Raw genomic sequence first — 20,767 nt, 5'->3', positions numbered from 1 at the left:
ATAAATTTTATGTAAACATCGATAAAACCAATGTTTTATACAACTTTGGCTACCTGTAGCTAAAAATTGTGACGTGCTGGAACATTTCAAAAAATGGCATCAGATTCAGCAACCCCAAATCTACTCGAGATACATGATTTGATCCTTGAGACACGCAAAACGGTCATTTTTGCTACGCTGTGTTTTCCTTGGTCGCCATTCCGTAGTAACTACTCCTATTGAAATATTCCTGGTATATTAGAGTAATATCTTTAGTACTTTTTTTAAATCCGGTATGCCAAAGTTGGAGTTTATAAGAATTTCAAAGATTGCAAGGCAAACAAAAGACATTCGTTTAATTGATTATATATTTTTTAATACCAGTAATTTTCCAATGTTTCATACTCCGCATATTAGAGTATGTTTTGAAAATATTTGCGCAGTCCATAAAAAGTCCTTTTTGCAGCCGTAACACTTCCTTTCACTTCACGGGAAACGTCGATGTCACATGTCACAAGAGTTCCAAGGTAAACAACATTTTCAACAACTTCATACACTTCCCCATAAAACACTACCTCAGCACCTACACTACCAAACCTACCTCTATATCTACCTGGAACCATGTACTTCGTTTTGGTAAAATTAGTGGTCAACCCTATCCTTGCTGTCTTCCTATTCAAAGTCTCAAAGGCCTCCTTCACTGACCCGCGATCGATTCCTATAAGGTCAATATCGTCCGCAAAGCCAAGGAGCATGTGCGATCGTTTGATGATAGTGCCGTTTTTCTGCACGCCAGATCTAATTTTTTTGGCCTCCACATTGCCCACAGTGATGGTGGCGGCTACTGTGAAAGCAAATGACAAATGCGTATCGTTATGCGAAATTCGTTTGTTTTACGTAGGAGTGGATCGGTGGCGGCGAGCTTCAGAGTGATTTCTGTTGCGCGCAACGAAAACGTCAAACATCATTAGTCGGTAATGGAGTGGTCTTAATGAAAAACGGAGCGCTGCTGTGAACATGTGAGCCGACTACGGCGGATTCCCTTTCCAAATGTGGTGGGTGGTTGATGACCGGCAATGTTTCTTTGGAGTGATTCTGGCGCGCGACTGGGAGACTATTTTTGTGGAGAACCATTTTGATCGGTTCGTAAGTGGCTTAATTTTAGAACGATCATTTCACTGGGACGACTATTTCTGGAGATGATACTTTATAAATAACTCTAGGTATGCAGTGATGTAATTTGTATGAAGCTGACATGAATATGGTCATTAAAATTCCTGGAGATCACCACAGCAAACAAAAATGCAAATCGATCAGAATGTAAGATCACACATTCATCCATTTATTTCACATAACATTCAAACAGATAACACTGAATTAACAATTTACCGCCACAAGCCTCAGTACGTGGCCACTTCTCTCGATAATCGGTTCTGCCCCACGCATGCTAAATCATTGTGCACTTGATCCGCAAACATAGCTCGCTGAGATCTATGCCTTATTGTACCAACCGGATCAAGAGTGACGTTCTTGCTACGAACTCGTTTAGGGAGACCTGGGGTAATATGCACCACTTAAGAAAGATGTGCCTAAATGAACACTAAACAACATTTATCTAGTGTTCTTATACACAAATCTTGTTGGTTTGGGTTCATCTTCATGGTGTTAAGCGATTTTTCACATTACTTTACTTTTGCTGGCTCTACGTCCTTCAAGACACGACCTGCGCCACAATGTTACGCCAACTAACTCGGTCCATGGCTGCTAACCTCCAATTCCTCGATCGCCCCACACTTCCAAGATCCTGCTCCACTTGGTCAAACCACCTAGCTCGTTGCGCTCCCCTTCGTCTTGTACCGGCCGGATTTGAGTTGAACACCATTTTTGCGGGATTGTTGTCCGGCATTCTCACAACGTGTCCCGCCCATCGTACCCTTCCAGCTTTGGCGACTTTCATGATACTGGGTTCACCGTAGAGTTGCGCAAGCTTGTGGTTCATTATTCTCCTCCATACGCCGTTCTCACATACTCCGCCAAAGATCGTCCTATGCACACGTCGTTCAAAAACTCCTAGCGCTTGCAGGTCCTCTTCGATCATTGTCCACGTCTCATGCCCGTAGAGGGTCTACCGGTCTTATTAGCGTCTTGTACATGGTACACTTATTACGGAAGTGAAGTTTACCAGACCGCAAGGTCTTGTGGAGTCCATAGTAAGCACGACTTCCGGCAATGATACGTCTTCGAATTTCTCTGCTGCAGTTGTTATCCGACGTTATCAATGATCCGAGGTAGACAAATTCGTCCACCACCTCGAACTCATCCCCGTCAATCGTCACGCGTCTGCCTATGCGAGCTCTATCGCGCTCGGTTCCTCCAGCCAGCAGATATTTCGTCTTTGACGTATTTATCTTCAATCCAACCCGATCTGCTTCACGTTTCAGCTTGATATACTGTTCAGCAACCACCTGGAACGTTCTTCCGACAATGTCCACGTCGTCAGCGAAACAAATGAACTGGCTGGATTTATTGAAGATCGTATCCCGCATGTTGAAGCCCGCCCGATTCATAACACCTTCCAGCGCAATATTGAACAGGAGGCAGGAAAGACCATCGTCTTGTCGAAGTCCTTTGCGTGTTTCAAACGGGTCCGATAATGCACCCGATATCTTCACACAGCATCCATCGTAGCTTTGATCAGTCTAGTCAGTTTCCCGGGAAAACCATTCTCGTCCATAATCTTCCATAGCTCTTCGCGGTCGATGGTATCATAGGCCGCTTTGAAATCGATGAATAGGTGGTGCTTAGGGACTTGATATTCGCGACACTTTTGGAGGATCTGTCGCAACATAAAGATTTGGTCTGTCGTCGATCGCTCGTCGACAATACCGGCATGATAACTTCCCACAAATCTGCTTGCCAGTGGCGATAGACAGCGGAAGATGATCTGGGAAAGCACTTTATAGGCTGCATTAAGAATGGTGATCGCTCGATAGTTCTCACATTCTAACTTGTCACCCTTTTTGTATATTGGGTATATTATTCCCTCCTTCCACTCCTCCGGTAGCTGTTCTGTATCCCAGATCCTGGCTATCAATCGGTGTAGACAAGTGGCCAACCTGTCCGGGCCCATTTTAATAAGTTCTGCTCCAATACCATCCTTTCCAGCTGCTTTGTTGCTCTTGAGCTGTTTGATAGCATCCTTAACTTCACCTATTGTGGGAGTTGGCATGTCTCCCTCATCCGCCGTACTGATGAAGCCATTCCTCCTGCTGTCTTGATCTTCCTCCTCTGCGCCGTTTAGGTGTTCATCGTAGTGCTGCTTCCACCTTTCAATCACCTCATGTTCGTCCGTCGAGATACCTCCATCCTTATCCCGGCACATTTCGGCACGCGGCACAAAGCCTTTGCGGAATGCATTTAGTTTCTTGTAGAACTTTTGTGTTTCTTGAGAACGATACAGCTGCTCCATCTCTTCGCACTCCAACTCTTCCAGGCGGCGCTTTTTATCCCGGAATAGATGGGTTTGTTGTCTTTGCTTCTGTTTGTATCGTTCCACGTTTTGACGGGTGCCTTGCTGCAGCATCATCGCCCGTGCTGCATTCTTCTCATCCAAAACCGTCTGACACTCCTCGTCGAACCAATCGTTCCGTCGATTTGCTTCCACGAACCCAATGGCACCTTCCGCTGCGTTATTTATGGCTGCTTTGAGACTACTCCAGCAGTCCTCAAGAGGGACTTCAGTGAGCTCTCCCTCTTCCGGCAACGCTGCTTCAAGGCTTTGCGCGTAATCAGTTGCGACTTCGGGTAGCTTGAGTCATTCCAGGTTGTAGCATGGCGGGCGTCGGTACCGAATGTTGTTCACAACGGAGAGTCGTTGGCGCACTTTAACCGTCACTAGGTAGTGGTCCGAATCGATGTATGCGCCGCGATAAGTTCTGACGTCGATGATGTCCGAGAAGTGTCTTCCATCAATCAAAACGTGGTCGATTTGCGATTCAGTTTGTTGGGGTGATCTCCAGGTGTACCGATACGGGAGGCTGTGCTGGAAGTAGGTACTACGTATGGCCATGTTTTTGGAGGCGGCGAAATAAATCAGTCTAAGGCCGTTTTCGTTCGTAAGCTGGTGAGCGCTGAACTTCCCTATAATCGGTCTAAATTCCTCCTCCTGGCCAACCTTAGCGTTGAGATCTCCGATAACGATTTTGACAGCATGGCTTGGGCAACCGTCGTATTCACGTTTCAGCTGCGCGTAGAAAGCGTCCTTATCGTCATCGTCACTTGCTAGGTGAGGGCTGTGCACGTTGATTATGCTGATATTGAAGAAACGGCTTTTGATCCTCAACTTGCACATTCTAATGTCGATTGGCCACCACCCAATCACGCGCCTCTGCATTTCGCCCATCACGATAAAAGCTGTGCCTAGCTCATGTCTGTTGCCGCAGCTCTGGTAGATGGTTTAACCATCCCTATACGTATGTACCGTCGACCCTTTCCAGCAAACCTCCTGCAGCTCTACGATGTCGAACGTGCGGACCCTCAATAATTCGGACAGAATGCGGGTACTTCCCAAGAAATTAAGAGGCTTACAGTTCCATGACCCGAGTTTCCAATCGTTAGTCCGTTTTCGATGCCTGGGTCTATGCCGATTGTTCCGGTCCGAATTTACATTGTATGCTTCCTGTACTGATGATTTTTACGGCTGGCTTGTAAGGCCTGCACCAACCCCCTGTCTCGCCGGAGGATCATCGTGCACAGCACTGTTTAGAGTCCCACGCTGGCACTAGGACGATGATCAGCCGCTCCTAACATGGGGAACAGACGCTCTGATAAGCTACACCCTCAGAAGAGATGAGCCCCCCTTCCCTGTAAGCATACGACCAAGGTCCCAGCAGGGTTGGTTACCCGATCTTCCCTACGGTTACTCGTACCCCAGGCGGCACCACAGGGAGGTAGGGATAGGAGTTACTGGACAAGAGGCTAAGGACCACAAATGGGATCTATTTTATACCTGCAGGTACGTGAAGTACCAATGGTACGCGTTGTCCAGTCATTAACCACCCATTTTTTCACATAATTACATTAAATTGTTTGGTGGTAAATGACTGGTCAATGCGTACCAACTTTAGTAACTAGTCCAAATTTAGGGGCCCAGATAGCCGTAGTGGTGAACGCGCAGCTATTCAGCAAGACCAAGCTGAGGGTCGTGGGTTCGAATCCCACTGGTCGAGGATCTTTTCGGGTTGGAAATTTTCTCGACTTCCCAGGGCATAGAGTATCATCGTACCTGCCACACGATATACACATGCAAAAATGGTCATTGGCATAGTAAGCTCTCAGTTAATAACTGTGGAAGTGCTCATAAGAACACTAAACTGAAAAGCAGGCTCTGTCCCAGTAGGGACGTAACGCCAGAAAGAAGAAGAACTAGTCCAAATGCTTCTTCTTTGAAAACTCAACTCACATTTTGTACATTTATCACGTTATGTAATTATTTGACTTACTGTTATCAAAGTTGACGAATCCACGAAAAGCTCTGCCTGACGGTAGGACTTGTTGACTCATCAAGTCTCACGCCATCACGCACGCGCAACATCAAAAGCCATATCTCGCGCTGTGTCATCAAACTCCCATCAGCGCACAGCCATCAAGATCCGCCAACAGCTTCTCTCACTCAGCAGTCTGTGGGCAGCAACGATCATCCATTTCCGTTGGCGCAAGCAGAAAACCGATTACACTTGTACAAACTTCCTTTCGGGGTTTCCGTTCGTTCGATTGGCAAATCATAGCTCTCGGTGAGGCAGCGCGTGTATTTGAATGGAGGATTGTTTACTCATCGCGGTCCAAGTCGTTCCTTTGCTTACGTTAATCCATTGATGAATGGAATAGCAAAACAAATAAACAATGGCAATCGGTGGCGTTCGTGATTAATGGTGGCCGGATTGGTGGCCAGAGAGTGCACACGAGCAGTGGCTCAATTCGGAACAATTTGCTGACAAATGCCGAAATTGGGTCCCCTATTAACAGCGGCGGAGGCGGTAGAATTACATGGGCGAAACCAGAGAAGGGCAGGGAGGGATACTGTTGCTCCTTCCCCTTGCCCGATTGAATCCACTGCCTACGAAAAGAACTTCTAGGGCACCTGATTCACATTCGACCTTTTATCAAGTTTTACGTGTAACAAATTTGATTCGTTCCAACATATCTGAAGGCAGTACAATTTCTTGCTTTTCTAGGTATAGAAAAAGCATTCGACAGCGTTTGGCACGAAGGCTTGATTGTCAAATAAAAAAAATATTTTCCAACATACATTGTCAGAATAATGCAACTTTATCTGTCACTTCTGGTTAATTATCATACATCCAAATCTGAAAGGCTTTCTGTTAGAGCTGGTGTTCCTCAATGCAGCATTTTTAGGCAAATATTACACAATATTTTCACATCTGACTTACCTGAGTTACCTCAGTGATGTCAAAAATCTTTGTTTGCGGATGACACAGGCCTCTGCACCAAATGACGAAGCCTGTATGTTATCTGTAGTAGATTGTGAAAAAGTTTGGATATTTTTTCTTCATTCTTGCAAAAATGGAAAACTTCTCCTAATAATTTATCCACTTATCTTATTCCAATTGAAACCAAAAACTCTTCATTTGAAACCTTCGAGTAAAATATGTCAAAAATCATTATCTTCTTATTAACAGAAAATAACAAAAAAATCTTAAGAACAAGCTGATCTTTAAACAAATTTTCAGGCCAGTCATGCTGTATGCTGTACCAATATAGACTAGCTGTTGTAATACCAGGAAGAAAGCTCTGCAGAGGATTCAACATAAAATGTTGAAGATTATTCTGAAGCTCTCCCGTGGTATAGTACTAACGAGTTACATAGAATATCCAATGTTGAAGCATTGGAACAAATGTCGAATAAAATTATTAATAATTTTCGACAAAAATCGTTGCAATATTATATTACCACGATATATGTTATATATATTTAGGTTAAGTTAGATTAAATTACGTTAATTGAAATATTGTTAGACGAATTCCAGAAGATTGTTTTCTGACTGCCTCACGATTCTTTTTCTCATGGAAATCCTGGCTACGTCTATGGGTAGAACAGGAAAAAAAACTTTGAAGCGTTCACACGAGACCCTCTCAGGCTTGAACCGATTGTAACGGCCCTTGCCCTCGACTGAGATTTGACCGATTCGCTATTCTTGTGATTTGCCGCAGCACTATAAACGGTCACCACAAAATTCATGAATGGTTTATAGAGATCGTAGGGGGAGCAATCAAAACCGCAAAAGGCATTCAGTGAAATGATCTCCCGAGTTAGTTTGTGATTGAGGCGAGACGACTGACTGTGATGGCGATGTTATCGAAACTTGCCTCAGGGAGACGATGGCACTGATGGTGACGATGGATGAATGAATGGGCGAAGACGCAAACGTAAACAAGCCGAGCGCGTTAAGCGACACTTCCTGTAAGAGATCGTGGACTCATGATTAGCCGGGTGGAAACCAATGCCGCAAGCTGAAATTGGACTCCACTCTTTGGTCTCCATTCAACTTTTTGGAAGACAGAGGGTGGTGGTGGAGAGAATCAGTGCATTAGGCCCCTCAGATTGGGATCAGATGATCGTGGGAAAATCAAGACGGGCTTCTTTCTTTCAGGCGGGAATGGAATGGTGTACTGAGAAACGTGCCGAAGTGGATCCGAAGAGGCTGACGAATTGTATTTTGATCTTTTGTTTACGAGTGGCTACATTGTCACAGGATAGATTAGAGTTTGGTTTCTCAGAAGTGCTGATTTGAAAATGAACATTTTGGATATGGCTCCACACTACACAACTAAAGTTTGATTCAAATATGACGTCATTTTTGATGTGTCTCGGATGTTGCGTAAAATAACATTTGAATAAATGTAATACTAAATCCGCGTAAATAGACTTTTTTAATTACTTCATTAGTATTATTCTTAACATAACTTTCATTTCTTATATCTAGGTGTTCTGTGTTAGATGATAGTGTTCATCATACTATCTGGAAGTTTCTTGATGAGAACGTCAGAAATTCCATCATCGTCATATTTTTAAATTATTCAATAATAGTTCTCACTTCCAAATCAGTCTCCTAGGAATTCTCTTACACGTTCTCGTGATCAGAGAATGCTTTTGAAATAAGGGGTTATCCATAGACCACGATGTCATTTATGATGGAGATTCTAGCCAAAGACCATGGTCCATACAAATTTAAAAAATCTATGGACGAAAGACCACGAGAGGGGTGGGGCTGAAAACCCAAATTAAATCACCACTAGGTTGATGGACAACCACTAACTTGATTTTCATTTGCACTAGTGAGTCCTACATTAAAATTGAGCGCGCTGCATAACAAGCTTTTGAGCTTTTTCGCAATTGGTTTATAATAATTTGATTTTCTCTTGCAATGCCGGAATTGGCTCCTGAGGTTTTTTCAAAGTTTCCGATCATTTGCAAAGAGCTTAGAGCGAGAGTAAAATAAAAAAATAAATCTTAAAAATGTTTGTTTCTTAATCGAAAAATACATTTTTAAATTTATTTTTGCAGTTCCTACCATATTAATTTCATAGCAGGATCGCGAGTGCGTTGATATTGTCTTCTATTCACGTTTTTAAGACGGAATTTAAGATCATTGTCTATAATGACGAACTCGAAATTTACTTCACAATTATGTATTGAAATGCCGCTTGCTTCAACAATGAAATTTGTTAAAGTTTCAATGGCATTGTAAATATTAAATTGCGTTTGCAAAGCGGAGCTGATACGATTGAGAATCGTGTCATGGGATGTTTCAAATGTAACAGGGACATGATCAGAATCAAAATTTACCGATGAAGTTCAGATTAGCATGTAAGTTCCATGAGCGTAGCCAGGATTTTCATCACAGGGAGGCAAATAACCTCAAAAGTTTATTCACGAACTTCTCTCAAAACGATCATCATATACCACCTATGCACCTTTTTTCCATGAAACGTTAAACTATGACGGTCATCCACTCTCCATTTTCTTTCAAAATGAGCTGTTGTAGCCAACAACAAGTCACCGGGGTGCATCATGCCGCACCACACCGATGGACGAACATGCCTCATGTTGAGGCCGGATTAGGGACAAAACGTCGAAAGACAAAACGTCGAAAGCCAAAACGTCGAATGCCAAAACGTCGAATCCCAAAACGTCGAAAGGGACAAATCGTCGAAGAGACAAAACGTCGAAAGCAGTTATTTTTCAGGACTAGCGTTGCTAAGGGAAAAAATGGTTGCGATGCGAACGGCGTTTGAAACAGCAAAATTTTCACTTTTCATCAAAGTTAGCATGGAGAAAAAATTTCAGTAAGATGTCAATTTCACATCCATTTCTGACCAGAGAAGAAGCAGTGAAGCACTTTAAGAAGCAAAATCGCCGCACCTTTGGATGCTCATAACGGCTAATGAAGAGAATCTCAAGAACAGTGTAAGGTGCACAGGGGCAACTAAAAACTGGTGGGGCAAGATGAAATTAGAAAGTTTTGTACATGATTTCTATAGATTTGAGTAGGTGTTTCATCCCTAAAAGTGTATTTCGTTTGGTGTTCCTGTATCTAACATTCTCATCTTCATGGAATTTCACTATGATACCTTGCCATTTCATCTTTCCCCAGCCGTTTAAACTCGCACCGGTGAGCTTACATTTTTCCTTTTTTCTACAATTCGTGGGCGAACTAAATTTTAATTTCCACCAAAGCAATATGTTTCGATATGTGGGAATTACACCTGTTTTGTATACATGGAGCGTGAGAATTTTTCTATAGATTATTTGGTTTTATTAAAACATTATTGTTTACCCCAAGGGGCTTAATTTTTTTTATTCGTGGATATTTTACGGTTAAAAAACTTCTCAAAAATAGATGTACCAGTTAGCAATTGTTCGCAGGTAAATTGGATTTGCTACTGGTTAAGCTATCGGTTGATAAATTATTCATTTTTATGAAACACATTCATTTTTTTAAAGAAGCCTTTGACATCAATTTTATCATATATACTATTTAACTTTTGATAATTATTGAATTCTTTATTCTTTAAAAAAATACTCATTCTTTTATCGAATAGGTACCATTGAATCGATTTAATAATTTGCTTTACCAAAACATATGTTCTTCATCAGGATTTTCATTTCAGGAACATTTCAGATTTTTTTTTAATATGTACTATACAATTGATTTCTATACATTTGACAGCATGATTTTTTATAGAGATCGGCTATAGTCATATCGTTCAAACACTAAATAATAAGTTTTGGATATTTTCAATTTGATATTTTTGGTCTACCTTCCAAGACCAGCCAAAACTTAAAAAAATTACGATGATAACATCGGAAGAAAAGTATTTTTCACGGCCCTAACTGTTAAAACATTGTTAAGCGTTTGGATTTGAAACTACATTTTTATTGATTATCTCCGCTTTTCTTATTAATCAAGGTCAACGTTTTGCAAGAAAAACTCGTATTTTTTTCTTTTCGACATACTGCACTTTAGACGTATTATCCATTCGACGTTTTGTCCCTTCGACGCTTTGGCATTCGACGTTTTGGAATTCGACATTTTGTCTTTCGACGTTTTGTCCATTCGACGTTTTGTCCCTTCGACGTTTTGTCCTTTCGACGTTTTGGCATTCGACGTTTTGGCATTCGACAATTTGTCTTTCGACGTTTTGTCACCCAACCGTTGAGGCCACAAAACACACTACAAATCTGCCATACTGGCAACACTTTAGTCATCTGAAATTATTTCTCGTACACTCATTCATGCATACCTACAAACATAAAACAATTAGTATCAAATCATAAATTTGATATAAAATTGATATACGTTCTACTTACCTTTCGATCATTCCAGATCGAAAACTCCAATTCAAGCGTGTGCTAGAATAAGGGCGTAAATCGCATCATCGATTTCTCTTCATTGATCCTCTCTTTTGTGAATAAAAAAGACAAGATGCAAGTTTGTTAGCTTTTTATCATCTCAAGACGCAAGATTGTATCGCTGCCAAGCGGTCTAAAGTAAAAAAATGCTATCAAATTTGCATCTTGTCACCTTTATTCACGGAAGAGAGGATCGATGAAGAGAAATCGATCATGCGACTTACGCCCTTATTCTAGCACACGCTTGAATTGTTTATTTAAATTTTCACTCTCTCTATTGTCTGACAGTTCCAGAAAATGCAATCCATCAATTGTATAACAGTTTAAACACAACACATTATTGTACACAACAATGCACATCGAGAATATTCTATGCAAGTACAATAGGGTAGAGGACTATAAATACAACACCATGTGATATACCAAATCAGTCTGAAATAAACCGTGAATTCAAACGTATCTCTCTCGTATTAGTTATTCCCTACCGGATCGTATCCGCGGGAACATGAGCAAAGTAGAATCTGAAACGAATCTTGGTTCAATTTATTGGCTGTAATTACGGACCCATTTAACGCCTTGTTAATTTTCAAATGTGGTATCTAACAAATCTTCCTTCAAGAAATTTGGCAGAAAATCTCCTTTGAAAAAGTCTATGGAATTTCTCCGGATAATTGCATTATTTAAGGAGTTCTTTTGGAAACTCTCCAATCTATTCTATCAAATGGATTGTTCAAAAGACGCAATACAGGAGTTGTGTTTATATGCCTTCAAATATTTTCTCCTGAATTGTCAGGAATTACACTCAGAATTTCTTTAAGGATTAATTTAGGGATACTGTTAATTTAATTAAATTATTTAACCAACAAGAGATTTTATCAAGGGATTATTTAAAATTCATTTAACATGTTTCTTCAGACATCTTCAAGATTTCTTCTAAATATATCACAGCTTAAAATATGTTGTAAATTTCAGTTTTTTTTTTCATGCACATATTTGGAACATCAATATAAACTGAAATGTGAACGACAAATCGATTATTTTACAATCGAATGCTTTTGAAATTTACACGATCTTGTAATATTCATGCATCTTTAGTTGAAAATTAAACGTGATGCTGTAACAATAGATTAAATTGATTTACTTTTACTAAACTCTTTTGTTTACGCTACATTGAAATTTTAATATTTTTATCTGGGATTACCCTTCGTTAGTTTTCTGGAAATCTGCGTTTGCCATAAATTTTGCCTGAATTTCATCAAATTTTTTTTCATTAATCTCTTACTTGAGAAGTTTGAATATAGATTATTGACGAAATTTATATTTCATATTATTATATTAGAATTATCAAAATTTATTTTAGAGATATCACTGAGAATATTTTCAAAAATTATTTTACTATTTTGTACAAACGTTCTTCATGGCATACCTTCAACATAAACACCATGAATCTAATAATACCTCTCAGATCACTGAAATTTTCACAGAGATTAATAAGGAATTTCTTCATAGATCTCTTCAAAAACTTCTCCAAAATAGAAACAATAAATTTCTTCTAGAAGTAAATTCTTTCAGAAATTCCACCAAGGATTTCCACAGGTATCTTTCTAATATCCCTTGAGCAGCTTCTGGAATCAAAGAAGCAATATGTTGATACATTTCTGACTTTTTCTTTTCCTATTGATAATTTCCCACAAAATTAATTCTTGAACAAATCAATGCGATACATTTTAGATGTAATTCCTGTATGAAAATAAAAAAATTAACATATGAGGTACTTTCTCGTTAATCCTTAAAATTAATCTTTTTGTAGATAGGGCATATAATGCCTTGCTTCCTCTCCTCCGGTAGTTGTTCCGTTTCCCAGATTCTGACTATCAGCCGATGCAGACAAGCGGCCAACCAGTCAGGGCCCATCTTGATGAGTTCTGCTCCGATACCATCCTTGCCAGCGGCCTTGTTGTTCTTGAGCTGTTGAATGGCATCCTTAACCTTTCTCCATCGTGGAAGCTGGTTGGTTTCCGCTGTCCACTGTGCTGACATAGCCGTCGCCTTCACTGTCCTGACCTTCTGTGCCTGTATTCTCTGCACCATGCAGATGTTCATCGTAGTGCTGCTTCCACCTTTCGATCAACTAGCGTCCGTCCGTTAAGATGCTTCCAACCTTATCCCGGGACATTTCAGCTCGCGGCACGAAGCCTTTGCGAGATGTGTTGAGCGTTTCTTGAGAACGGCACAGCAACTCCATCTCTTGGCATTTCACCTGTTCCTGGCGGCGCTTTTTGTCCCGGAATAGGCGGGTTTGCTGTTTCCGCTTCAGTGTGTATCGTTCTACGATTTGCCGCGTACCATGCTTCAGCCCGCGCTGCATTCTTCTCCTCGAAAACCTCCTGGCACTCCTCATCGAACTAATCGTTTCTGAAACTCCGTTATATCCGACAATGCTTGCGGCAGCGTCGTTATTGGCTGCTTTGACTGTCCTCCAGCACTCCTCAAGTGGGGCCCTATCGAGCTCGCCCTCATCCGGCAACGCTGCTTCAAGATGCTGCGCGTACGCATTGGCGACATCCGGTTGTTTCAGTCGTGCTAGATTGTACCGAGGTGGGCGTCGCTACCGTACATCGTTGATGACGGATAGTTTTGGGTGCAGTTTCACCATCACCAGGTAGTGATCGGAGTCCATGTTAGCGCCACGATAGATTCTGACGTCGGTTATGTCGGAGAAGTGCCGTCCATCAATCAAAACGTGGTCGATTTGCGTTTCTGTCTGCTGAAGTGATCTCAGCTTGTGGACGCAGAACTTTCCAATCGTCGGTCTGAACTCCTCCTCCTGGCCATACTGAGTGTTCAAATCTCCTATGATGATCTTGACGTCGTGGCTTTGGCAGCGATCGTACTCGCATTCGAGCTGCGAGGAAAATGCGTCCTAGTCATCATCAGTGCTTCCGGAGTGTGGGCTATGCACGTTGATGGTGCTGAAGTTGAAGAACCGGCCTTTGAGCCTCAACTTGTTGATCGGCCACCGCCCGATCATGCGCCTCACTATAAAAGCTGTTCCCAGTTCACGTGTGTTGCCGCAGCTCTGGAAGATTGTATGATTACCCCTAAACGTTCGCACCGTTGAACCTGTCCAACACGGTGGTAGGTCAATTGGCATAAAGTCATTTGGCATGAAGCCGTTTGGCATAAATTTGTTTGGCATAATAGTCGTTTGGCATAATGAGTCTAAAACCAATAATTTTTCAAGATGACATTAGAATTTACGTTTCTATTGAATCTTTCTGATGAAATCAGGCTTATTTTGGAGTCAATTGATACAAAACGACACTTTATTCAACAATCATATGCTCTTGAATAAACTAAATCATATTAGGAAAGTTATTACCAATAGTTAGTTATTATTTATCTAGAAATTACCGTTCTTCCAAATATTAAATCTTCTTTTTAATTTCGCTATTGGAATAAATTTTTGCACTGAAAATGTTGATATAATTAGCATAAGTTTACCCTTCTTTGAAACATACTATGTTTTTTTTTTTTCTAAATATGATGTAACCATAAATATAGGTACAAATACTGTTGATTTCAAATTTAAATAAATTTAACCTTCTAACTGTTCTTTGGAGCTATATTTTCAAGATATTTTTTGTTTCCAACTGACAAAAGAGCGGCAATCGATAACATTGATCTGCCAAGTTATTGACGAAAAGAGAAATCGATTACTGCAGTTACTTTGATGGGTTGTGCTACTTTTCCCTCGAAGGCCAGTTCCCTGAATATCCCGTTTCCCCGAAAAATTGTTGGCACTCATGATTGTCGTAACTTTAAATATTTCAGGGTGGTGAACGAACTGGCCATCTATTATGCAGCCTTCTTTATTTAATTGGCGGTTCTTTCTAGTTTTACCGTCCTCTGCATTTTTTCCAACATGTGTATAGACGAGAATGACAGAATACCTCCTTATTTTGATTGCTTATCGTTCTTTCTCGTTCACTATCCAGCCACTGAAGACTTTTATAGCACCTATTGAAACTGCACAATTACTTTAGATCCTGCCAATATACAACATATTTTTTTTTTTTTGCAAACTCATGATCTCATTTCAAGATACGCTGAAAAAGAATTTCAATCACATATTTAAATTTAATTAATTTTTTTTTATTTTCATTTGGGTTATATGGTGAGAAAATGTTTTTGCGTTAGGGCCTTGAACATTTTAAACGAAAAATAATTTGCTCTCGTATATGGGCTTATTTTGCATTATGCTGCAATAAAAGATCTTTGGAATAGAGCATTTATTAATTTTCAAATATATATTCCCTTATTTTATCAAGTAATTTTCATCAAGTGTTACGTCCAAACTGGGATAGAGCTTGATCTGCAGTGAAATATTCTAGGAGTGTTCCCTTTTTTAACAACAAGCTCAAAGATACTCTATGTTCTGGGATGTAGAGTCAATTATTATTCCGAACAGATCTTCCACCAGATCCGTCACGAGTTTTATTTAGTTATGATTTCTAATGTCACCACAATTTTTGACATTCATTGCTTGGAAAATCTATGAACAAACACCACCAAAAATTGTTGCTATGGACTCGGTGGTGTTGATCTCGGTAAAAGCTTAAAAAATGCCAATATTCATTCTAAGTAAATCGTTATGCCAAACGACTTTATACCAAGCGGCTTTATGCCAAACAACCTTATGCTAAACGACTTTATGCCAAACGGGGTACAATCGTTCAGCACACCTCCTGCAGCGCTACGATACCGAATCAGTGGGTCTTCCGTACATCGGAGAGTATGCGTGTGCTTCCGATGTAGTTGAGAGATATGCAGTTCCACGTACCGAGTTTCCAATCGCTAGTCCGTTTCCGTCGCTGTGGTCTTTGCCGATTGTTCTGGCCCGTATTCTCTCGTTGGCGTTCCTGTGGTGGTGTTTTATTTACGGTTGGCTTGCAGGGCCTGACACCAACCCCCGATTTCCGAAGGACCATTCTCCATAAATGTTCGGAGGACCATAGTGCGCAGTTTAGCTTAGAGTCCTTCTCTGGCACTCGGGCAATGATTAGCCGCCCTAGATATGGGGAACAGGCGCTCAAGGTTTGCAGAAGCAAGAGCAAAAGAAAACCCCCCTTCCCTGTCAGCATACGACCAAAGTTCCCACCAGGGTTGGTTACCCGATCTTCCCCAGTACCACGAGGAGGTAGGGATAGGCTTTGCTGGGCAAGAGGCTAAGGACCACACAAAGGGATCTTTTTTATTCCTGCAGGTACGCGAGGTACCATTGGAACGCCATGTCCAACCATTTACATTACAACTAGATGTCGAAGAGTTAAGAATTGAAGTTTCGGCAATCTACACTTGCTAGAAAAGTAGCGAACAACTCTTTCAATTCCGTAGAACGTCATTGGGGCTAAGGGGATAGAGTGCAATGAAATTTAATTTCAGCCTGACATTTCTTCATACTTATTTAATCCTGGAGACACCGATGGTGATTTTGCCTTTATATCCAACATTAATGTAAAGGTTTCTGAACAACTTCTCTATGTTAAGGTAATTGTGAAACTAATTGCAGTAATGTAAGAAAGCAAGTTCTGTGTTGAACTGATTGCAGTAGCTTAGACTTTCATTCAGTGTTGTTTTGGAACGAAAATGGAAACTATTAGCTGCCAACTAGACTGCTCAGCCAACATTGGTTCAATAACAAAACCTCAGTCAAAGCTCATCCAATAAGCTATCAACATGATCGGAAGCCAGAAGATTTGATGTTCAGTTTCAATTATTTTTTTCAATGTTACTGAACAGCGATCAGAAACACGAAGCACGATGAATTTTCTTAGCCATCAAAACAGAATCTGCGAATGAACCCGAAAAACCGTTCGGGTGCTTCATTCGTTCGTGTTTCATTTTTGGATCGCTGTTTCTCCCGACGTGAGCGGTACGATCCACGCTGCCTGCTCTTTGTGAAGAGCAGGAAAATATTCACTTCGATCATCTTCATGCGGGCTCGCAACGGGCAGGTGCGCCATGGAAGACGGGATTGATATGCGGGTCATTGATTGATTTATTAATCTGAAAAAGATTTTTTTGCATGTACCTACTGTAGTTTATTTAAATGGTAGAAACCCTGTAATTTCCCAGACTTCTCATGCTTTTTAACAACATTTAGGTAAATTAAATTTAATTCAACAACATAATAACAAAATCAAATTTGTGGATGCTATACTTTTGAAGCTCACTAACAATAAGTGTTGAAATCGGTCGATATTGTGTTGGAATTATCTAAGTATTGTCAGAAAATTGTTTCGCAATTAGCTCAAGAGCCGTCGCGCTCCAAGCCATAGCCAGCAGCACCCAGCCACGCTCGTGCTGTGTACTTCAAGCGTGCTTTTGCTGGGCTGCGTGGACTCTGTACACGATGCGACCAGCAGAGTGTTTGCCTGACTTTGCGAGAAGAAGCAACCTTGCAATAAATCGCAGGAATGAGCAGCGCGTGGATAAATGAATCCTACGAGTGGAAGGGCTTCGCGAGCAACTTATCGGTGTGTTCATTTTGCCTCTGTTGTTTGCAACGCTGACATCCGTTCGCTTTTTGCATTGCTCTTCGTGACGCAAAAATGAAAAATGGATTTTGGCGAATGTTAGATCGCGAAGATTTATAGATCACCATTCGCGAAGAAAGTCCATCGCAACCCTGATTTTTGTCTTAATGTGTTTGTTTATAACTGTTAATGTACTAAACATTTGTTTTTAAGATATTACTGGATTTGTGGTATCGTTTGTTGTATTTTACGGACGCTTTGTGTAGGAATTCATAATTTTAATCATAAACAAAGAACAAATATAAGCATGAAGCGAGCTCACCAAATCGATCATCCATCCTTAACTGTACAGCCATATGCTAACCGAACCTGAAATGCGTAAGGACTGTTCATTTAAGAAAGTGGACACGTGTTTTTACAGTAAACTGTTTATTTTCGAACAAATTCATGAGTTTACCTAAAATACATGGAAATCAACGTAATTTCGATCAAATTCACATAAATTTGAACATTTATTGAGCATTGCTGGAGAATGCTCTTACTTTTCTTTTGATACCTTCCATAAAATTCTGCACAACTTTTTTCGGAACTTTTCGAACTGCTTTTTGAACTGCTGACCACATTTTCTTGAAAAAATCGATGCAGTTTGCTTTTCTTCCATCCTTCTTAAGATGCCGTTTGATTATTGCCCAATATGTTTCAATGAGGCGTAGTTCTGAGCAATTTGATGGATTCGATCATTTTTCTACAAATTCGACTTATTCCTTCTTGAGCATCTCCAAAGTAGCTGAAGCATAGTGAGCCGATGCTAGGTCTGGCAAAAACAATGGAGGCATGGTATGCTTTCAGTAGATGGGCAGAAGCCATTTTTTAATGCATTCAGTTCTGTAATTTTCGCCGTTGATTGAACCCGTCGTAAAATATACTTTCATACCGCAGGAGCAAATTGCTTGCCATACCAAATCATTTTTCCCAAATTTTTCTGTTGGGATGTATCGTACGTCGTCAGGAATATCTGTTTTGGCCACAGCGTTGAAAAAAATCAATTTGGACACTTCGCGATTTAAGCCAAATCTCGGAACGGCAGTTTTCCTGTACACCATTTGTGCAGAAAAAAATTGAGAGTCGCCATGTCAATTCGACCCATCGTTTAGAATTTATAATTTTTTTTATGTCAACTTTTGTCTGCTGTCAAAATAAACACTTGAGATCACACTGAAACAAAATTTTATTTGTTTTTCATGGAATTTTTACACCAAAATGCTAATATTTAGGTGTCCACTTTCTTAAATGAACAGTCCTTAAACAAAGAAATCACTCCAGCGACGCCTTTTTGTAAGCATTCTCATTATTCAAATTATTCAAGTCTGTTAGAGAACTAGCAATCAAATTCTACATGCACAACTTACGTTTAAAAATACTTCAAGAAGTTGCAATAGAATTTAAAAGAAGTATTGAACTAAATTCTATCTCCATTAAATATCCGAAGGTTAAAACACATTTTGTCCGAAAAATAAAGATGAGTGGATATATTTTGCTATTAATCAACGATGGTTCCTCCTCATGAAACGACTATCGCTAATCACTAAGTTTTGAGAAAAACTTTTTTTTTTGATTTATTACAATTAACCCTTTTTTGAGCAATTTAGTAAGTATTTTTCGGTAAACATAAGTTCATGGCTGGTATAAAGTATGCCTGTCAAAGAAGCAACGATGTTTAGTGTTTCGGCCAGCGAACTTCTGCCTCACAAGAGATTCAAACTCTTGCTCCACCGGTCGGGCAAAAGATCGTTTAAGACAATCAATTTTGAAACTGTTTTAACTAAAAAGGGGTAAATATTTCAACACAAGTTTGTTCAGCAAAATTATAGCCAATATTTTGAAGGTTCACTGTGTGTTATTTATTTCTTTTCGATTGGGATTGTTTTTCTGGAAACTTTGATTACACCACTAAGGGCAAATTTCTGCTCCACCTTACTCTATATGTAAAATTTCTTGGACTGGACACAATAATCAAATTGCTTCTCGACCACTTTTATATTCAGAAGCATAATCTCCATCGCAGCCAAAACGATGATAGATTTGCTTTGACAGCGACTTGCTTAATAAATATCAACTATTTTCCGCTTGTTCCGTATCGTCGTGGTCGAATGTCAGAAGTGAAAAGTTGGTACACATTTCTCAGATTTTCCAACAAGCAGAAGCAAGCCAGAAGCACCTTGATCCTCATCCTCAATAATGGTGGCAAGCTTCGCAATGGCTTCATCAGCGAATAAGCGGCGCACGAGCTCTCGTAGTCGTAAGCCGCACAGCCAGTTGCCGTGGATGTTGTTTGTTGGCAGGCGTGAAAAATTCCACTTATTCGTCAAACTGACAGCTCCCTGTAGCGGGATTCTAGTGTCACTTCTTGCCTCCGCTCCTCAACGACACGTTAAAAGATGCCCAAGTGGACGGAATGGGGTTCTTCGTCAATGGCCAGAGCTTTAGAGCACGTGGAGCGGCGGCGGCGCTGGCTGCTGAAAAATAGAACTATGATAGAGTTATAAAGACGAGAATGTGGCCATATGTCTCCTTCGTCCTCTACCAATACGATCCGTGTCCGCGTCGGCTAAACACTAAATTTAGCGCTTGGGCGACCTTGCACCGGTATCTGAAAAGTCGCGCGGGAGTTCGCATGCCGAAAATCTCCCCTATTTTTGGACATCTCTTGTGAACGTCTGTATCTACATGAACGACAACAACCGATTTGTGTCACACGGTAGCGGTCAAAAGAGGCGAGCGCACGATGCGAAGCAATTTGGGATGAGTAATGGAGACGATCGAGTGTGTCTGATAGCTTTGTTGAGCCGTTGTTAAATCATCACGTCATCAAGAAATTCGCAACCAATAAATTTGATGCTTTAACTATGTGAAGAATATCGCATTTTTTCAATGCCAGTGTTATCCATAGTGTTTTGTCTTTCTGATTAACAATTCTAAATTGAAAAAAAAAGCAGAGCTTAAAATTATTGATGTGGAAATGGTAACGTAACTTGGGGACAAATTGATCACTTTTTAACAAATTTTTGTTATACCTGTTATCCTTAGAAAAACAAAAATTGTCAAATTATTTTCGACCAAATCAATACGTTCTTCTTCTTCAGAGCATTAACGTCCTCACTGGGACAGAGCCTGCTTCTCAGCTTAGTGTTTTTATGAGCACTTCTACTGTTATTAACTGAAAGTTTAATGGCGTGTTGCAGGTATGATGATACTGTATGCCCAGGAAATTCGAGGCAATTTCCATTGCGAATAAATCCTGGACCAACCAGGAACC

This window comes from Aedes aegypti, chromosome 2 (assembly GCF_002204515.2).
Source record: "Aedes aegypti strain LVP_AGWG chromosome 2, AaegL5.0 Primary Assembly, whole genome shotgun sequence".
NCBI classification, from domain to species: Eukaryota; Metazoa; Arthropoda; class Insecta; order Diptera; family Culicidae; genus Aedes; species Aedes aegypti.
The sequence above is the reverse complement of the archived record's forward strand: the minus strand, read 5'-3'. Positions refer to the sequence as shown.